This window comes from Tauraco erythrolophus, chromosome 7 (assembly GCF_009769465.1).
Source record: "Tauraco erythrolophus isolate bTauEry1 chromosome 7, bTauEry1.pri, whole genome shotgun sequence".
Taxonomy (NCBI): domain Eukaryota; kingdom Metazoa; phylum Chordata; class Aves; order Musophagiformes; family Musophagidae; genus Tauraco; species Tauraco erythrolophus.
The window spans coordinates 33,825,614-33,844,759 of NC_141471.1; positions in this window are offsets into that span (position 1 = coordinate 33,825,614).

The window sequence follows — 19,146 nt, forward strand, 5'->3', positions numbered from 1 at the left end:
CCAGAAAATCAGCCCTGAATGTCTTCCCTTGGTAATGTAGGTATAAAAGTCAGAATGGGAGAGCTCTGACCTCCAGGGTGCCCGTGGCCCATTCCCAAGTGGACAACCGAAGTTCAGAGAGTGGTACCTCTTCTGCGATGGCCATATCCCAGTCTTCCCACCCTGACTAACTGGCCCAACAGAGCAAGGTACAGGCGAAGAACAGACTGAAGCCCTCATAAAAACCACCTCCTCTGCTTCTCTTGAGCACCCACAGACATAGCTGTAGGTTTACACCTCAAAATGTTTTGGTTTAAATAGTAGTGCCAGAAGGGAGATGATCCTGTCTTTATCGCTGATGTAGACATTAGTTGCACCCCATTCCTATCAGCAAGGATGAAAATTTACCTTAACTTTTGAGATGAAGGGGAGAATCCATACTACATATCAAGGTAACTCTTTGCACATTGCATTCAAGTATTTAGCAGGCTTCGGTCCGCAGTATTTCACTGTTTGGTTTTCACAAGTTTATGTCATACATTTGATAGCCACTTTTCCCAAAGGCGAAGCAAGTTAAATGACGAAAATTAAGGTACCTTTAACTGTATTTACTCACAGACCATGACAGGCAATGCCTGTGGACAAAAGGACAGCCAACACAGGCTGGTCAAAGTAGTTTGTACAACAGCAGGAAAAGGCTGTGTTCTCCAGACTCAGAGCGATTGCATCAGAGAGGGCAGTGGGAGCACACACATGCTGCACAAAGCCTGGCAAACCCGAGTGGGGCTGCAGACAGAGCTGGCAGTGATGCCAGCAGAAAAATCTCTAATGCACTCAAAGTTCTCCTTTTAAGCTACAGCTGGCTGCCAACTGTTCAACAGCTGCAGAGAAGAGGAGGAGGAACAGGGAAACTTTACAATTTAAGAGACGATATAGCTTTGGTAGGAATAATTTCAGGGAGAAATGAAAGAAGGAAGAAAATATGTGAAACGTATTGCCTTCTCCTCCAATTTTAAAAGGAAAATGACGTGGTCATTTACAAACACCAGGTTTCTGTACCAGCTGAAAGGCCAGCAATAATGGAACAGCTCAGATTATGCTGTTTGCTAGATGGGACAAGGACTGGAGTTCAACTGCCCTACAGATGTCATAGAATCATAGAATGGTTAGGGTTGGAAGGGGCCTCAAAGATCATCTAGTTCCAACCCCCCTGCCATGAGCAGAGAAATCCTCCACTACACCAGGTTGCCCAAAGCCTCATCCAGCTTGGCCTTGAACACTTCCAGGGATGGGGCATCCACAACTTCTCTGGGCAACCTGTTCCAGTGCCTCACCACCCTCAATGTAAAAAATTTCTTCCTTATATCTAATCGAAATCTCCTCTCTTTCAGTTTAAATCCATTGCCCCTTGTTCTATCGCTACACACCCTTGTAAAAAAAAATATCCAAATTCTACACAATACAAATGCACAAAACTCAGAAATTTTGACATTTAAAGGAAGCAAAGGTGTACGAACACATGACTCAGGACACCTGAATCAGAGTACAATCACCAAATGAGACACAAGACCCATCAGTGCACCGCTCTAGGCTCATAGTATCCACTCATGGGAAGATGTATCACTCATTAAGCTAAATTAAGATACACAAAGGAAGAGTGGATGCTAGGAAAGAATTTCCACTGAAGTCACGCTGGCATGAGTAGAACAGATCACGTAGTCTGACACAGAGCAGACACACCACAGCATAAAAATCAGTATCAGAGCTTCATGGTTTCCCAGGCTTCCTGTTAAATGAGGCCAATAGGTACGGCAAGAAAGAGAAAACCCGGAGCAGCATGATGCTGCTTTTCTAAACATACTGATACGGGAGATTTAAACTCATATGCTGATGATTTCCTCATTAGAACAGTGCTATTGCACTATTTGCAGACTAAGTTACTACTCAGCATGTGCGCTATGTCCCTAATCTAGCCCTTAATAAGAACATATTGATATACACTCCACCAGATGGAATGCATTAGATGTTAAATATAAAAGTTGTTTTTGTTTTTAGAAGTCTATGCAACTTCACATACACACAAAAAAATATCCCACAGACTACATATTAATCATGTTTACTGATCTCTGGAGAGTATTAGTACACTTTGAAGTTAGGCTACTGTGCCAAGCCTCTGTCAGTTGAAATCATAAATTTCCTTCTTTGCTCCTCGTGTAACTTTTTCTTTCTCTCCCCCTCTCCCCCCAAAATGAAGCAAGGTTAAATTGGAGCTAGATACATTTCTACATTAGCCTGCAAGAGCTTACTACATGTGTGAGTGGGTGACTTCTCTTTGAAGGCACGTGTTCTGGTACCCAAGCCATCTTTTCCACCCAGTAAACTTCTCAAACAGGCATCTTTTTTGAATTGTTCTGCAACAGAATGAAAACTTTTCAAGAGTACAAATCTACTCACTAGCACATCATCAGATAGCCAAGCTTCAAACTTAAGGCCGCAAGTTAACTTTACAAAGAAGTGATTATAAATAAAGCATCTGAGATGTGGTTTCTCCCATGTTGTGAGGCATAGCAATAACACACCTCCTTTAACTGAACAGCCATTCTGAATGAGAATACAAAAATTCTGAAAAAAAAAAAAAAGATGCAAAACTTTTTTAAAAAAAGAAATAGCTGCTAGAACATAATGATAAGATGTGCTGATAAAACTGACCACTGAGTCATACAGCATTTCCTTCCTTAAGACACAATGCCATCTAGCAGTGGAAAAAGGCATTCTCTTTCAGCCATCAGCTGGTGTAGGAAGGCATGAACATGGTATCAGCACGGACATGGCATCAGCCAGTCAGCTCATGGCTGATGTTCCCGGCATCTCTCTGCAACTGCTAGTACAGTGGGAGTATCTCTTGAATGCCTCAGCAAGAGTCACTGAGAATTATAACAAATGCCATGTATGAAATGGCACTTACTGGATGCCAAAACATAAGCCCAGATTAGTAAGAGCAGCTCAGGGAAGTCAGTCTAAACTATACATGCTTCCACTGTCAACACCATCTTCAGCAGAGCAAACAAGTAAACGCAACACTCAAAAATATGATCCTGTTCCTTCATTCAGAAAAGAAACATGGACTGCATATAAACAAGAAAGGCACACAGAAATCTCCACTGTAACTAGCACACAAGTCAAAGTTAAGGAAGCAGGATGAATTTTCCTTGCAGCCACGTCAGCGTAAATGTGATTTGTGGCTGTGCGTAGTCAGTGTCTATATCCATCTATATTGCATCGGAAAATTCGGGCTTCTGATTCAGACTGTCTGAACTGTACTGAAGCAAGATGCCTACACTAGCCCAAAATCGGTGATGAACATACACGACCCTCAGTATATTTTTCATAGCAAAGAATGACTGCAGTCACTAGTTGCCATCTGACTTCAGCTGTTTAAGATCAAAGATAGCCATCTCAGCTGGAAAGGTCAAAAAAAAATCAAATAGCCTTGAAAGCTTATTGAGAGTCTTTTTCCTCTCTCTTCCAAAAAGATAGCCTGCCAATGCCTAATCAAACAGAAATTGAAAGACAGAGTGCACAGAAAGCAAAATAAATGCACATTATTCACAAGGGAGTATTATTAAGATAACAACAAGCCACCTGAACTCTGGATTCCCACTTTTTGAATTTTTATCTGAAATTTATCCTGGTAGGATTATGATTTAGTGCATTAAACAGAATGACCTCTTGGAAAAAAATACCCGCCAGCATGCTTATTGTTGCACCAATGTAAGCTCTCTCTCCCTGTTTTTAGCGTGCCAAGAGTGCTGATGCTTTTTCACCCACAGCCCAGTATGGATAAAGATAAAAGATCAGAGACTCTTTTGAAGGTTGTAGAATTTGTTTCTACTTTGAATGGGTTAGTTATCAGGGCTACAATACAATTCAGAGGCCATTTTCTGATGAAGCTGAAACGGCCACTCTTCTGGGCTGGGAAAGGATGTTACTTAAAGGACTGCATTAGTCACCAAAGCATTTTTCTCTTAAATGTGCAAGTTTTCGACCTTGGAGGTCAGTAACAGACTGTGCATCTGTTGTTGGTTGGTTTTCCTGAAGACTTGCATCTAGGTGCTCAGGCTGATGTTTCCCTAATTGCATTTCCTTTCTACAACGATTTGCTGTGGCCCCATTCAAGGAGTTCACCCAGCCTGGAAGTGCTTTTTGAGATGCTTGGAATAGAGTCTGCTCCATTATTTCTGGTGGAGAAAGCCCTGCCAAGCAGAGCAATCACAGACCTTTACATCCCAGTAAATCTAACCGAAGGGATCCATTCAGACTAGGGGAGGGGAAAAAATAGAACAATAATAATATATAACAATAACGTATAATAATAACACACAACTAAATCAGAGCCATCCCACAACAGGGTCCAGTCAGCATGTGTCAGGCCACGAGGGAGCTTTAATTTGCACTCAATTACAGGCAGGGCCTTCCTCACATATGAACAAGGGTATAAGAAGGGGAATGACAGCAATTGCTACCAAAATCAATAAAAACTGCAAGAAAGAAATACAGAAAATATTTTCCTAAATAATTCAAACAAATAGAGTGAAACTACAAAGAATTTCTTCTTTAAGAATCTCTCTCCTTGCAAAAGACAAATACATCAAAGCAGGAATCAAGCAATGTGATGCGTTAAGGTTATTAATGGTAAGTGTTCTCGTTTCCAGTAACTATTTTGATGTCAAATATGTGTTTCAGACTGCTTAAATAGAAGAAAAAGAAAAGAAAGAAAGAAAGAAAGAAAGAAAGAAAGAAAGAACGAAAGAGAGAACGAAAGAGAGAACGAAAGAGAGAACGAAAGAGAGAACGAAAGAGAGAAAGAAAGAGAGAAAGAAAGAGGCAAATATAGAGGCAATCTTTTATTTTCTTGCTTTTCCTTCCATGTTACTTGAATAGCTCTTTTGTGTGTGTGTATGTGCATGTTTTAAAACTAATACCTTCAAAAACCTGTTTGCATTCACCCAAGTTGTGATATACAATAAAGGCAGGACACTGAGCATCCTGTATATATATATTCTGCACGTCTGTAAGACCTAACACTTTACAATGCACTTCTTTGTGCAAAGATACACTATCAGGCTACGATGGAGAAGCTCAGTTTCTGTTTACCCTACAAGCTGAGCATGTCATTAGTAGTGAAGACAGTGCCTGAAATCACTCAGGATTTCATCATGTTAAAAACAGTCCCTCAAGAAACAGAAAGCATTCCTCCAGATCACCTTGAAGATGATAAATACAACATACAGCTTAATATTTTGAATCAAAACCTTAGATCTCAAAGTTTCTTTTTCTTAAAATAAAAAAAAAAAAAAGTCCATCTTCAGTTGATTTCCTCTGGTCGTATTCTTAAACCCTGACAGTGAAAATGTCACTCAGGAACAGCATTAAATGCACATTACTCCTGTGTGCATGTTTAAGCATAAAACAAGTTTGTACAGATACAGAATGAGAAACTTCTCAAAGAAGTCACGAAAAATAACTCATATTGGCTTTACGAGAAATTACACATCTGAAAAAAAAAATCTGTGATGTGATGTATATCACCTTGCAGCAATACTTTGCCACATAGACAAGCCTTTTGACAGCAGTATAAGTACAGTCGGTTATTCAAAGTCCAAGCATTTCAGGCTTGAAATCCAAGGAAAATATATTTACTTCTTAAAGCTACTCTTTTACACTTGACGATATTAATTGTAGAAGTTGTACTTTCCTTCCGCGGAGGGTTATAGAAATTTGTTAATTCTTCCTTATGCACTAGGTGGCACCATGAGTCCGTCAGACCGATGCCGACGATTGTAAAGCTCGTCGGCACTGTCTCGTATAGTTGTTGCAGATGTCTGTCTGAAAAGCAACACTGTTTTTAAGCTTTCTTTAAGAGCTCTTCTGGGTTTTAACTAGGCATGTTTTGTCATCTTGAGTGGGAAAGCACTTTTTCAGAAAGGCTGTGGAAATGAAAGCCACAAAATGCAGCACATGCATAAATCACTTTACATTTATAATGCTCTGAATGGTGATATAGCCACATAAACAAAAGACACAGCAAGGAGAGGGGGGGAAGGAACAACTAATGTGTGTCTGAAACTTCACCTAAACTCTTTATGCTTTGCACAAGTTTCCTGTGAAGAAAATATTGAAGGAGGGGGAAAAAAATATTCTGAAGCAGCAGAAAATTTTACCCATTTCTAAATGTTCGGTTGCAGAGCCTGAGCTGTAATATCGATACATTATACTCATTCTTTTTGTAGCCATTTGGTTATTAATTACTAAAACTTAAAGCAATAGCTCGTGTAGTATAGGTTTGCTGATCTTTGTTGGGAAAACAATGTGAAAATGAGGGGAACTGAAGTTAGAGCCTGAGTTTTCTTAATCTGAAGAGTTCGTAATGGGGGACACAACACCCAGAGCTTTCCACTGAGGATCATACTCTCACAGAGAGGGCAGATGTGCCAGCCCAAGGGTTTTTCAGTAAAGCATGGCATGACTGACCGTGCAGTAAAACGCTCTGACACCTGGTCTTGGCTCTAATGTTAGTCCGGTCAGTAGGGCAACGATTCACAAGGCTGATTAGAGAGAGAAAGGTGGAAAGAAAAAGCTGATTTTGCTTGGATGACAAAGGAAATCAGCAGTCCCTGCTGCATCCCTGCACCATTTCTCCAGCACATTTAGTAGATTACTTCTCCTGGAGACCCTTGCAGGTTGTCCACAGGCTATGGACGTGGTCAGTGCAGCCAGGAGCTGGCACGGTCTGTCCCTAGCACCAGGCCACGGAGAAGGAAAAGGCAAAGGAAAGCAAAAAATAAGAAATAGCTGTAGCACTCTTCAGTCCAAGCGAAGACCTGGTTGTGTTGCCCGTGAAACACCAGTGCCAGCTCCTCTTGGGAGTCTTCTCCTTGATGTAAAAGTCACGGACCGGTTCTGCTATAAAGCTCCTTTCCACTTCCACAGGAGAAAGGGCCTGTATGCACAAGGAACAGTTTTAGGTGGTCTGTGGTCTAGCTACAAAATAGAGCTAATGTTAGAGGCTGCTGTAGGTGATACCTGAAGGGGAGAGGCCAGAGTGTCAGGGCAGATCTGACAGGCACCCAGTAGTGAGGGAGGAGCACAAGCTCTTGCAAGGGCTTATGAAGGCCACAATTCATGTCTGACTGATGCATCACAGAAAAGAAAGGTCTATTCACACGTGTGTCCCGGACTTGCCACAGGACAAACTCTAGCCTTGCTCAGAGAATAAATCATGCACTGGGTTTCTGAATGACCAAGAAGCCTTTAGGATTATGTTTTCAAAGGCACTTACCAGTTTGGCTACTTCTGAAAATCTGAATCTCAGGTGATGAAACAGGAGATGGGCTAAAGCCGACTGAAGGTGTCAGAATCATAGATATTAGAGATGAAAATCCCTCTTAAATCATCCCTTCTATATTAAACATATTTCCAGTATTTCCACACAGGGCCTTTTTCTTTAATCATATATTAATATTCATGGGAATGGGTGCTTCTGAGTAATTCTAGAGGTCCTTTAAAAGTATTTATTTGAATGTTTTTCTTCTTCCAATTTGTCACTTGCTCACATATCAGAAGTTTAGAAAAAGGCACAGAGCACCACTGTGCTCACAACGAGCTCCCTGAATAGTCCTTCCGCAGCTGTAACTCTGCAGGAAAGCTGAGCTGCTTCGATGTGTTAATTAGTTGGCAGCTCTGCTCGAATTTTCAGCACTGATGCTTAGTGCTATAGGTCTGTCTCCAGGCACACACTTTCATTTTGCTGTTTTACCAAGAAAATCCTGTGAAAAGAAGAAAAGCACAGTTTAGTAGGAGTTAGTGCATTACTCTACAAGCTCTTCATGGTTGAGAGTCTAAAGTCTTCTTGTCAGTGATATAACTGAAACAGCTGCAAAACACTAGTAACAACCTCCATTAAATGAGTCAGTCGGTTCAATCCAACTCCCAGCAGATAAATAATGGCAGATATATCTACCCTTTAGCTATTTGACTCGGCTTTGGGAAGGAAACAATGTATGTGAGCCTCATCCTGCTGTATCTCCACACAACCAGCTGTACCCAAGTGAGTCGGTGTGAAGTTAACCCAACAACCAGGACCTTGCAGGCATAGTGTGACTGGATATCCCTGTCCCATAAACCACTGGAGAGCCTTGACAGCCTCCGACGCAGCACCAGCTCATTAAACATGGGACTTGGGCATTGTTTTGTTCTGTTTCTTGCTGCGTCAGGGGCTCATTGCATTGCCTCGACCAAATGCTTGATCACACAAAACTAAGATGAGGATTTTTACTTTTCTAAAAAAATTCAAATATCTGCAATGAAGAGTTAGCTCAACTGATTTTTTTTCAAGGCGAGATTTTTAAAAGTGCTTATTTTATACATTTAGTGAATTAACTTAAACATATTTTAGAGTACCGCGCTCGATCTTCTCAACACTGAGAGTACTTTCAGACAGCACATTACCCAGCACCTTCCACATGTTATATGCACTGCAGGAGGCTATCTCAGTTTTCAGAAACGTTTGGTAAAACCAAAGTCATGTAAGGGTCCAGTTTCCAAAACCTTGGAAATTTTCCTTTTCTCTGTTTCGTCGATAAGCAGCAAGTAGTAAGCACTCTCAGGATTATTTCTACCTCTGTTTTCTGGACATCTGTAACAAAATAGACACTGAAAAAGTTTCTTTCATGAATGGATTTTCTTTTACAGCTTTTCCTTATTGCAGAGTAACATCACGAGAGGACTTCAGTCAGTTGCATATAGTAATGAGTTCAGTTTACTTGAAGTGGCATATTGTAAGCATCACATATAATTATTTGTACTGGTGCAAAATAAACACATGAGGTTAAAACAAAATACAATGTGCTAACATATTCAGAGATCAGTTAAGGTAAACAGAGTCTTCCTGGTTTTTGTTTGGATGATACAGCATTTACCCACTTCTCATATACATTGGATAAGTGGGTTTATCCTTAGTTTGGATGTATGGCTATATAATCTCCATACAGTCTGTCTGCTCCTCCCTTACAGTTGAATAAAGATCAGTGAAGCAACTTCAGCCTTCATAAATAATTTTGCACTATGATGGTATGGCAAAAGTGCGATTTCAAGTGTCATTTGAATGGTAGAAAACAGCTGACAGCAAGTGTGGTCCTTCAAGACGAGAGGTCAGGAAGACCAGTTTATGTTTTATGCAAGACCTACAGAAAGTGCAAAGAGCCAAACATGCTGCTTATCTCTGTTACTAGCGTCCCAGGGGAGAGATCAGTCAGAGTGAGAACCAGCAGCCAAGAAAGAGCACGAATGTCATTCGGCAAGAGGGGAGAGGACCGGACACTGTCACCCACACACATTGCCAAGGCAAAAGCACCCACCAAGGAGAGAAGCCGCAGCGAGGCTCTCCAGGTACACTGATGCCAGCCAAGCAGCTTTGAAAAATATTTCCTTTAAAATTATTAAATAGAGTTTGTTTATAAAATTCTGTGTCATGAAGCCTGTGGCCTCGTTTTCTTCAAACTGTTCAATAGGAGTTAGTGCATTACTCTACAATCTCTTCATGGTTGAGAGTCTAAAGTCTTCTTGTCAGTGATGTAACTGAAACAGCTGCAAAACACTAGTAATGACCTCCACTAAACGAGTCAGTCGGTTCAGTCCAACTCCCAGAAATGGGAGCATTGCTCCCATTTATGCCAACTGTTAATATATATCTTTAAAAAGAGTATCTGCAGGAGAGTAAATGTGGCTTTGCTTGCTCCACTCGAAAAATACTAGACTACCAAATCAGGGAACTGATTCAGTTCTGATGTTGCAGCTTCTGCTTTTTAAGAAAGTCACCTTTGGTTTGGAGTTGAATAGATCTGCAAGTGTTTACCTGTACAGCCATACACCAAACACTGAGATATTATCACAGTGCTTAAACCAATATTTGCTAGATTCATTTCCAGGCATTAATCTGCAGAATTAAAAAGAAATTCTGAAAACGAAGTATAACTGGTAAACATCCACCTTGCTCATCAATTGATTTTCCAAGAGATAGTTTAAAGAGATTGAATATGAAATACATGTCTTTTCTTATTTCCACAGGAATATTTGAGGCAGTACAATTCTTTTTCCATTTTTAAAGTGGCAAAGACAGCTCTAACTGGTTGCACTTCCCACACCTATAATTACCTAATATCTTTAAATTGTTTATTATGTATGCCCCTCTGTATTCCAGGGCTTTCTAGGGTGCTCAGGTCTGCCTAAAGGTGGTGGACATGCTCCCTGTGATTGCAGCATCTTCCCTGCATGTCTCTCCCTGGGGTATCACGGACTCATCACAGCAGGGGAACCCCATCTTCGACTAGTCATGCAGTTAGTTAACACGTGGCTGGAAAAGCAGATACTGATATTTACTGTCATCTTAGATCTGTTAAAAAAATGAACCCCAAACTGCAACGCACCTCATTAAGCTCAGTTTCAAAGACCTTCCCAGAAGGTGGCAATCTTGTTTCATGTTTGTGCCATTCCCAGCCAGACTCCTGCAGCAGGACTGTGACCTATGGAACAAATAAAGAAAAACAACATGATTTTAAACCCAAAGCTACAGGCTTATTATAGGAACAAAATCAAAATAGAAGGAAAAAAAAAAAAAACACACTTACCCCTAGAGACAAAGATATTACAAAGTTGAGCAGTTTGACTGAAGACAACATCATTTTTAAAAAGTTGTTCTTGGTAACGCAGAATTATTTGGAACTGTACTTTTATTTATAATTACTTTTTAGGACTGAGAAACTGATCATAGGCCTATATCTATTTTTATAGGCAGAACTTTTTAAGTGGAAGTACGTTGAATAGAATGCTTTTGTTTCTTTACTGGAAGTGCAATTTGTCTACCTCACAAGGTGAGCACAAGGGAGCTCTGTAAGGGACAGGTGTTGTAACTTTTGCTTCCTGGAAGAACCTGCAGTAATACATAAGAAATAGCTGTCTGAATACACACACAAAAAGGTATTTGGAAAATAAATGAATACACTACAAAGCAATTCAACCCTGGTTTGCAGAGAAAATGGGAATAATTTCCTATGAACAGAGGGGAAGGAGCTATTTCTTGCACAGGATCTAACCCCACCTGAAACACCTTGGTCTCAGGAAAAATCTGTGAAGCAAATGAGAGATTTGCTGAGGCAAATTTTAGGATCCCTTTTGAACTGGAGGAAACTCGAGTCTGAGACTATTTTCACTCCTCAGGGCTACTCTTCTTCCAGTGCTTTTCTGTGCATTTTGGGATAGTTTGACCATTCAGCCCTTCCAAGGTCCTAGATGCAGACAGGGACGCAGCCAGACACAAAAGGGTGTCACAGAAAAGAGTTTTACTGGGGACGTTCACGGGCGTCACAGCCGCAGGCCTGGTTATAATTTTTGCGAGTGAGTGTGCTTTTGGAGAGATTGTATTATGTAAGACGCGCAATACTTCACATAGTTTGGTATTTTGCACCCCAGAAACATTCTCCAGAACAAGGTTCTCTTGAAAAAGAACTCCCTCTTGCAAGCTGTGTGTAAAACCCAGAGATGAATCTATACCGTTGCCTAGTCAGGTAGTAACAAACTACTTCCAATGTTAAAGATTTCAAAATGTTTAAGGCTAAAGGAAGAGCTTGTCCACAAACAGCACCGGAAGCTGAGGGTTCTCAGCAGCGTCCCATAAAGTGCCCGTTGGCAGGATTTCCCATTGTCATACCTTGGACATGTGCTGAGTCAGGCTTTTGGTGCGCTAATGTACATCTGCACCTACAAGGTGGCAGCCAAAACAAGTTGTTTTCTCCGAGACTCAGCAGTGCCTTGCAGCAGACGGTTTTTCATCATCGCATGAATTTTTCAAAGTCTCTCCCTGATACTTTGGGCGGTCATATTTTAAAGGAAATATGAGCACACAAAAGTAAAATAAAAGTATTTCTGGTTCTTTGAGGCATCATCTATTCAAGCCATGCTGTGGCTGCTGAACCACAGAGGTCCTCATCCCCTGGCTCTGAAAATACGTCATTAATTGTTAACGTGTAGAGGACGTGTTTGTGCTAGTGTCTGTGAGAACATCAGTCTCTCCGTCCTCTGTGAGCGGCTGTTTCTCTGGGCATCAGTACAGCACAGTAACTGTAAAGGACGGAAAGTAAGAATTAGGCCAATAAATTATACGTTCCAGAGCACAACAATTATTATGTTGTGCACAGACATTTGCAGTTAGCTTAATGAAGTGAGAGTGAAGACCCCTAGACCAAAGCGTGTGGAAACATTCAATCTCTTGCAGACATGTAATAGCAGCAGCCACCCAACCCAACATAAGGCCAAAATAAATCACTAAGATAAGAGAAGATTTCTCCAGGAGACTGAAAAACACTGGAACATCTGGAAAGGGAAAAAAAAAATATTTAGTTGAATGTGTGTTTTGGATGCTGCGTAGGAAAAATATCTGCAAGAGACTGTCTTGTCTTTAAGCACTGAACACTGAGGAGACCCAGGACATTTCCTGGGGATTAATAACTACCTAGAAGAGTTAATGACCCAGAGAAAAGCCGAGGGTCATTAAAACCAGTCAGTCATCAGCTCATAGGGAAATGCCCTCTGCTGAAGCTTGTTACGGCTGCTGCCAGCACCCCTCCTTCTTGGTAAATACAAGAAAAGAAAAAAGTAGCAGCACACTTATTTTCTGCGTAGCCAGAAAGCCCTGCAGCCATGACTCTGCCAGGGGAAGCACTGGGGGACACCACCATGGTGCTAAGCTTTCCAAAAAAGACAATAAAAATTCTCCCCTTACATTTATTGCATCCCCATTGCATCACATTGATGTTTAAATAAAATAGCACTTTTTAGAAGCATTCTGCTGAGCTATCAAGAAGAGACTGTCACTAACAGCGCAGCACATTAACATGTGACAGAAGCTGTCTCTTTCCTCACTGCTAGAAGAGCGTCATGGGTTACGGGGAAGGGATGGAGAAGAATTTCTGACAGTTTTCTGTGTGTCCCTGAAGCGAACACAGCGTGACTGAAATTATAGAGGAGTTGGAAACGGACCACAAAAACATTTCTAGACTTGAGAACTGTTTCTCCTTCCCTTACTTCTGCTCAGCGAGCCGCTGCCCTGCTCTCTCTTCAAAGTGCTCCCTGTGCCGAGCTGTGCTGCCCAACAGCCCATGTAGGGGGGGAACAAAGGGATGCCCCGAAACCCAGATCACCCCCGGCAGCTCCGTTTCACCCCGGAATTACGGCACATGTGTGAAACATAGACCTGCTGTGATGCAGCAGGCACAGCACCTGCTGAGGCACTGATGGTAACGCTCTCAAACCCTTATAGGCCTTATGAAAAACAGCAAGAAGGAAGAGCAACAGCATGACCTAGACTGTATGGTGACAGTGCACATCTCTCACAAAATTTCGTGTAACCATCACTTTCTTCTCTGCCCCCCTTAACTCTGGAGTGTGGAGATGCACAAGAGAAAAGGCCATTTTATGTCATCAAAGAGAGTGAATACCATGAAGGAGGCAGTCAAGAAAATCTTTGCAAAATCAAGTATTTCATCTGTAAAATGTGGTATGCATGATTACTAAGACATTTTACTCATCTCCAGTTTGGGGTACACACAGTGTCTGCACGTTTCAAACATGAAAAACAGCATCATTATATCATATTTCAGTGCCTTTAGATTAGGTATACTTGCACCTGGAAAGCCTTGGACATTTTTCAGTAAATGCTGGATATGCATTAGCTTAAGTGTTACTTATTTAAGAGGTTCTTTATATAAAATATTAGCTTATTAATAAGTACACTTACAGTTATTAATAGCACTTTTAGCTGAAGAAGGACAGAACGGGTTTCTGTCTTAAGGCACCCAAATGTTGGTTCTTAACTGTCTGATTTGGCAATGAACACTGGGAGAAAAGTGCTTACCTGAACAGATCATTTGTCAGAGAGCTTGCCAGTACCAAGTACAAGTACAAGATCGGCAACAACTACAGTTGCATATTCCCTACCTTGGTTATGCACCATGATACTCTTGCAGGAGACGGCAGCCAAAAGCAAAGTCACAATTGCTCTGGAAAAGATGTTCCTTCAGGGAAAGCTGCATGCATGCTTTAGTTAAGGTAGTCAGCCATAAAAACCTGAGGCAGCAGAGTTTCCTTTAACAAGTAGATTTGGTAGTGAAGCACGTCTAATCTAAACACGCATCTTTACAAACCTTGAACAGTAAGAGGCAGAGGGGGCTCGTTTAACAAAGATAGCTTGAATGGAAATGCTCCCCGCTGTACAGCAGTTGTCAGGTACAGCCAACAAAAGACCTTAAACACTAATTTTAATTTTCAGCCATGCAGAAAGGTCCTGGTGGGCATAGACAGACAGGGAAGGCAGTGAAGTCGCGCAGACACTTCACGGCTGGGGTACTCCATGTTGTCCTTTAAGCAGATAGCAGGGCAAGAACAAACAGGGACTGCCCAGAGAATCTCTTTCAGCAGCAGAGGCTTCAGATAATTTTCAGAGAATCATAGAATCATTTAGGTTGGAAAAGACCTTTAAGATCATCAAGTCCAACTGCAAACTGAACACTGCCAAGTCCACCACTAAACCATGTCCCTGAGCGCCACATCTACACATCTTTTAAATACCTCCAGGGATGGTGACTCCCACCACTTCCCTGGGCAGCCTGTTCCAATGCTTGACAACCCTTTCAGTAAAGAAATTTTTCCTAATATCCAATTTAAATCTCCCATGGCACAACTCGAGGCCATTTCCGCTTGTCCTATCACTTGTTACTTGGGAGAAGAGACCACACCCCACCTCACTGCAACCTCCTTTCAGGTGGTTGTAGAGAGCAATAAGGTCTCTCCTCAGCCTCCTTTTCTCCAGGCTTAATAACCCCAGTTCTCTCAGCTGCTCCTCATAAGACTTGTGCTGCAGACCCTTCACCAGCCTCATTGCCCTTTTTTCACTGCATGGTAAAAGGTCTGCTGCGTTCTTCCCCCACCACGCCGAGATGGGCAGTGGAGCTGTGTATGAGCATTTAAGAAACACAGGACAGGAGTGTTAATCTCAGAAAAATTCATACAGACACTGTGGTATCTATGCAGTAGGGACCTTCTGGAACAGAGAGGCAATTCTTTCAGAAGTCTCATTTTATTGATTTATTCGGGGTAAATTATTCAGAGCTGATAAAATAAATCTCTGTATTTTCTTCTGTACGACTATTGCTGCACTTTCAACTGGGAAACCTTCTTGCTTCTCTTGACTGAACATTTGGCTCCTGTCAAGAGAAATGTTCCACCGAATTCCTCTTCTCCCTATCCCTCGCAGGAAAGGACGCACCGCTTCTTACAGATTTGCATGTTATCCATCATGACTTTTCAGATGTGCTGGGGCTGAAATACACAGAATAGCAACCTCCCCTTTTGCCACAGGAAGGGAGAAGACTTACTTTTAAGTAGTCCTACTTTGGAGCCAAGTGCCTTAATCTTTGGTTTTTATTACAGAATTCTCTGCACTTAGAAAATAAAAGTTCACCAGGAGACACAAGGATCTTAGGAAGCTCAGTCAGCCTGCTCTCACCAGTGCTAATTAGGCAAACGTATTTCCCCAATGTTTACTTTTCTTTCAAGCTTCACTTTTATTTTCTCTGTCTCAGTGTGACAATCTTGAGAAGGATCTTCCTTCACCAGGGAGAATGAAAGAGAAATTCTTCGGCCTCCATAGATTAACCCACACATGCTGGAGTTTTATCTGACATTTCTGTCATCAGCAATAGGCACACAAGTAAAATATTTGCCATATCAGCCCTCTGATACCTTTTTGAAAGGGCAGAGTTCAATGTAAGCGTTAAAATAAACATGGAAAAGCGAGGCAAGGGAGAGGCAAGACTGCCAGCATGTCAGAAATCCCTTCCAGCATTTTATACAAACTTTTCACTTTCTGACTTTAGCTGGAAATCTGTCAAAATAAGGCCTTACCATCAGCATATTTTTGACTGGAAATAGTGGCAACCAGCACAAAACATAAGTAAAAACAGGCAAATGAACCAAAAAACAGCCAACCTTACGGCAAACCTGCAAGACTAGGAGGAAGGAAAAAGAACACATGGAAATTCAAAACATAGAGAAGCTTCCAATTTCACTGGCATAATATTGTCAAATATCAGGGACTACATGGAGAGCTAACATCAGCAAAACGAAGCGTTCTCCTCTGTAGATGGATCTCACACATTGCATGAGGGAGTTAGGAAGGTGATGCCATGGGCAGACCCGGGTCTCCTACCCGTTGCAGCAGCAGCCACTGGACTTCACCTGGGCACTAGCCACTTTGCTCCAGACTTGCTTGAAGAAACATTTGCTGTACACAGAAAGTAGGTCTAAGAGTAGCATAAAGCCGTACAGCTGGGAGAGTTTCTTGGGAAACAAAAAAAGGAGTTTACTGCAAATCAAAACCGGAGGGGAGAGGTAATACCTCATGCTAACAACTGGTAAAGAGCACTTTCAAGACTGTTACGGGATCTCTCTGCAGCTTAATTTTCCTTTTACAATTACTAATTCTATAGGTTCTGGGGAAGTAAAAAGACCATGTACTCTGAAAACAGCTACAGTAGCAAAGCAGAAATTATAATAGCCTAAGTTAAATATATGATCTTTGTGACAGCCCTCTGGAGAGGTAAGATATCACTTACCAAGGCCAGGGGAAAAAGCAAGCTACAATAGCCTGTGGGATGGTAGCCTTGACACGCATTAAGTGTCAAGCTTCAGCAGTAACCAGCTGCGACAAGAGTGACTTTTCTAAAAACTTCCTCTTTAGTCATCATGTGCAAGCAGAGACTAACTAAAAAAATCAAAACCTGAAGACTAAAAGCTGTTTCTTCTCAAATATCAGCCCTACATCCCTGAAATCTGTGCAGAATGAGGGTAACATTTTAATAGATGTCAGCTCTCTTGCCCACCAGGAGCTTTTACAGATACATGGAGTCAAGAAAACCAAATGGAAGGGCAGAGATAACTACTTGCTGAAACTAAGTAGGATATCAGGCCATCCTTAATAGCAACAAGGCAATCATTCTGAGGTTGGGGGAGAGAGTTTCTAGAGCTTCCTATACAGTCCCTGTGAGCTGGCAGGGCTGACAGCTCAGCCACAGCTTCCATCCCGGTCTTTGCCCTTTCCACCTACATCATCATGTGTCTGATGCCTGCTCTGCCAACACCATCTGCAACCACAGACTGCACTGACCAAAATTGTTATTCTGTTAGCCACAAAAAATACCTCATGCACCTCCTCAGTTTAAGACCCATTTTCAAAGTACATTTTCAATTTAACTTATTATTCAAAGACAACTGTTAACATACTCACTCTCTGGAATAACTTACAGAGGGGAAAAGGATAAATATTTAACATATAGAATACAGTACTATACAGGGCTTTTTCCCAATTAAAATGGCAAAATTCGATAACAGCAGTCATATTCTTGCAACAATAATAGCAAACTAGTAATACCGACGTTTCTAAGACCATAAGCTTATCAGCATGGAAGTATCCTGAGCTAACAGGTTTCAGTGATAGTGAGAGCTGGTAATTAAAATAGTTTCTGTATAGCAAATCAACAGCCTATTGAACAATACGTACCACCACATACAAACTCTAATTTTTACAAATTCACAGAGCTGACAGAAGACAAGAAACCATTTGCTCAGAGAGAGAACAGGGCTGGGCAATGTTCTTCTTTCTCAATCTGGAACACTGAGATCCTCTACAAAGGGAAGCTCTGGAGATAACACCGGCTTCTGTATCTTGCAAATTCATCATCTTTCAGTCTGTCTGTTAATTTTGCCAGACAGCCATGCATCTTATTTTTGAAGATAGCTGTTCTAGAGAGGAAGGATTAAGCTATCATAGCTGAGGTCCAAGAAATAAAATTTGCTACTTCTCTGAACGTCACTCTGGGACTGCCTTAAACTTTTCTGGGACACAGGAGTGGGATGTTGGATTTCTCCAGCCCTGCTGCTTTTTGTGTGCTTGCACATGGAGGGAAGGAGAACGCAGGCCTTACACGTGACACAGTCACAGTACAACTGCCAGGCAGCCTACCCTTCTGCAAATACATTAGGAACTTTTCTGTTCAAAAAAACAAACTTAAATCAACATTAGCACTGTAATTATTGCAAAGCTGCTGAATGGGCCACTCTGTTACTTAAAATCCATTTTAATCCCGAAACAACATAGTTAGGATGGGAAAGGACTTTTAAAGGTATTTGAAATATGCATACTCATTTCAGGTCCGGGGAATCAAATTACCAGCCTGTAAGTGAGATAAGGCAGAGAGAGAGCCCCGAGCCCCGGGTGGCTGCGGGGGACTTGGGTAATTTGCTCAGCTCAGTCCTTGGCTGAGCAAAGCCCCTGGTAACACCAGCTGGAACGTGTGCGCTGCAGCCCCGGACAGCTGGGAGGAGAAAAGGCCAGTCACAAATTAAATTAAGAGGTGTAATATGGTGTGAGAAGAAAAACAAATTGAGATTGTGAAAACAGGTGCCAACTGACATTTACTCAATACTCAGTCACACTTCCTTTCTCTCTATGTGATTAGCAGCTAAGCTGAATTAGGATAGATTCATGCTTCTGTGACTTCCAGAACCCCCCTACAGAAAAAGAAAAACACCTGTAGCTAGAAAGGTTTTTTTTTCCAAGAGGTAAAAGTGTCCAACTACTGTGGAACTGGGTTGGTTAGACTGATACACAGTAAGGCAAAATATATGTATATGTTGGGTGACTGTCCATCAGATCAATGGTGGGTTTTTGTTTGGTTTGGTTTGTTTTTTTAATTAGTTCAATAATTAGCACTAACACAGGGCTTTAAAGTAGCACCAGACTGGCAAAATTACAGATTTAGTTATCTGCATAATTCAAGGCTGTCTTAATAGATGTTGTTTAGAGAATAAGCTGAAACCCATGGGCACTATCCTGAAGTTCCTGGGAAGGACTGAAGTGCAATGCAGTGGGCCCAGTTGGTCCCTGCAGAGACTCATGCTGTTACTGTGCAGGACTATGACTTTGTATCAGCTCCATTTGGGGCTCATTGAAAGAGAGGGTTTATCTGGGAGGGCTCAGATCACCCCGATACCACTACA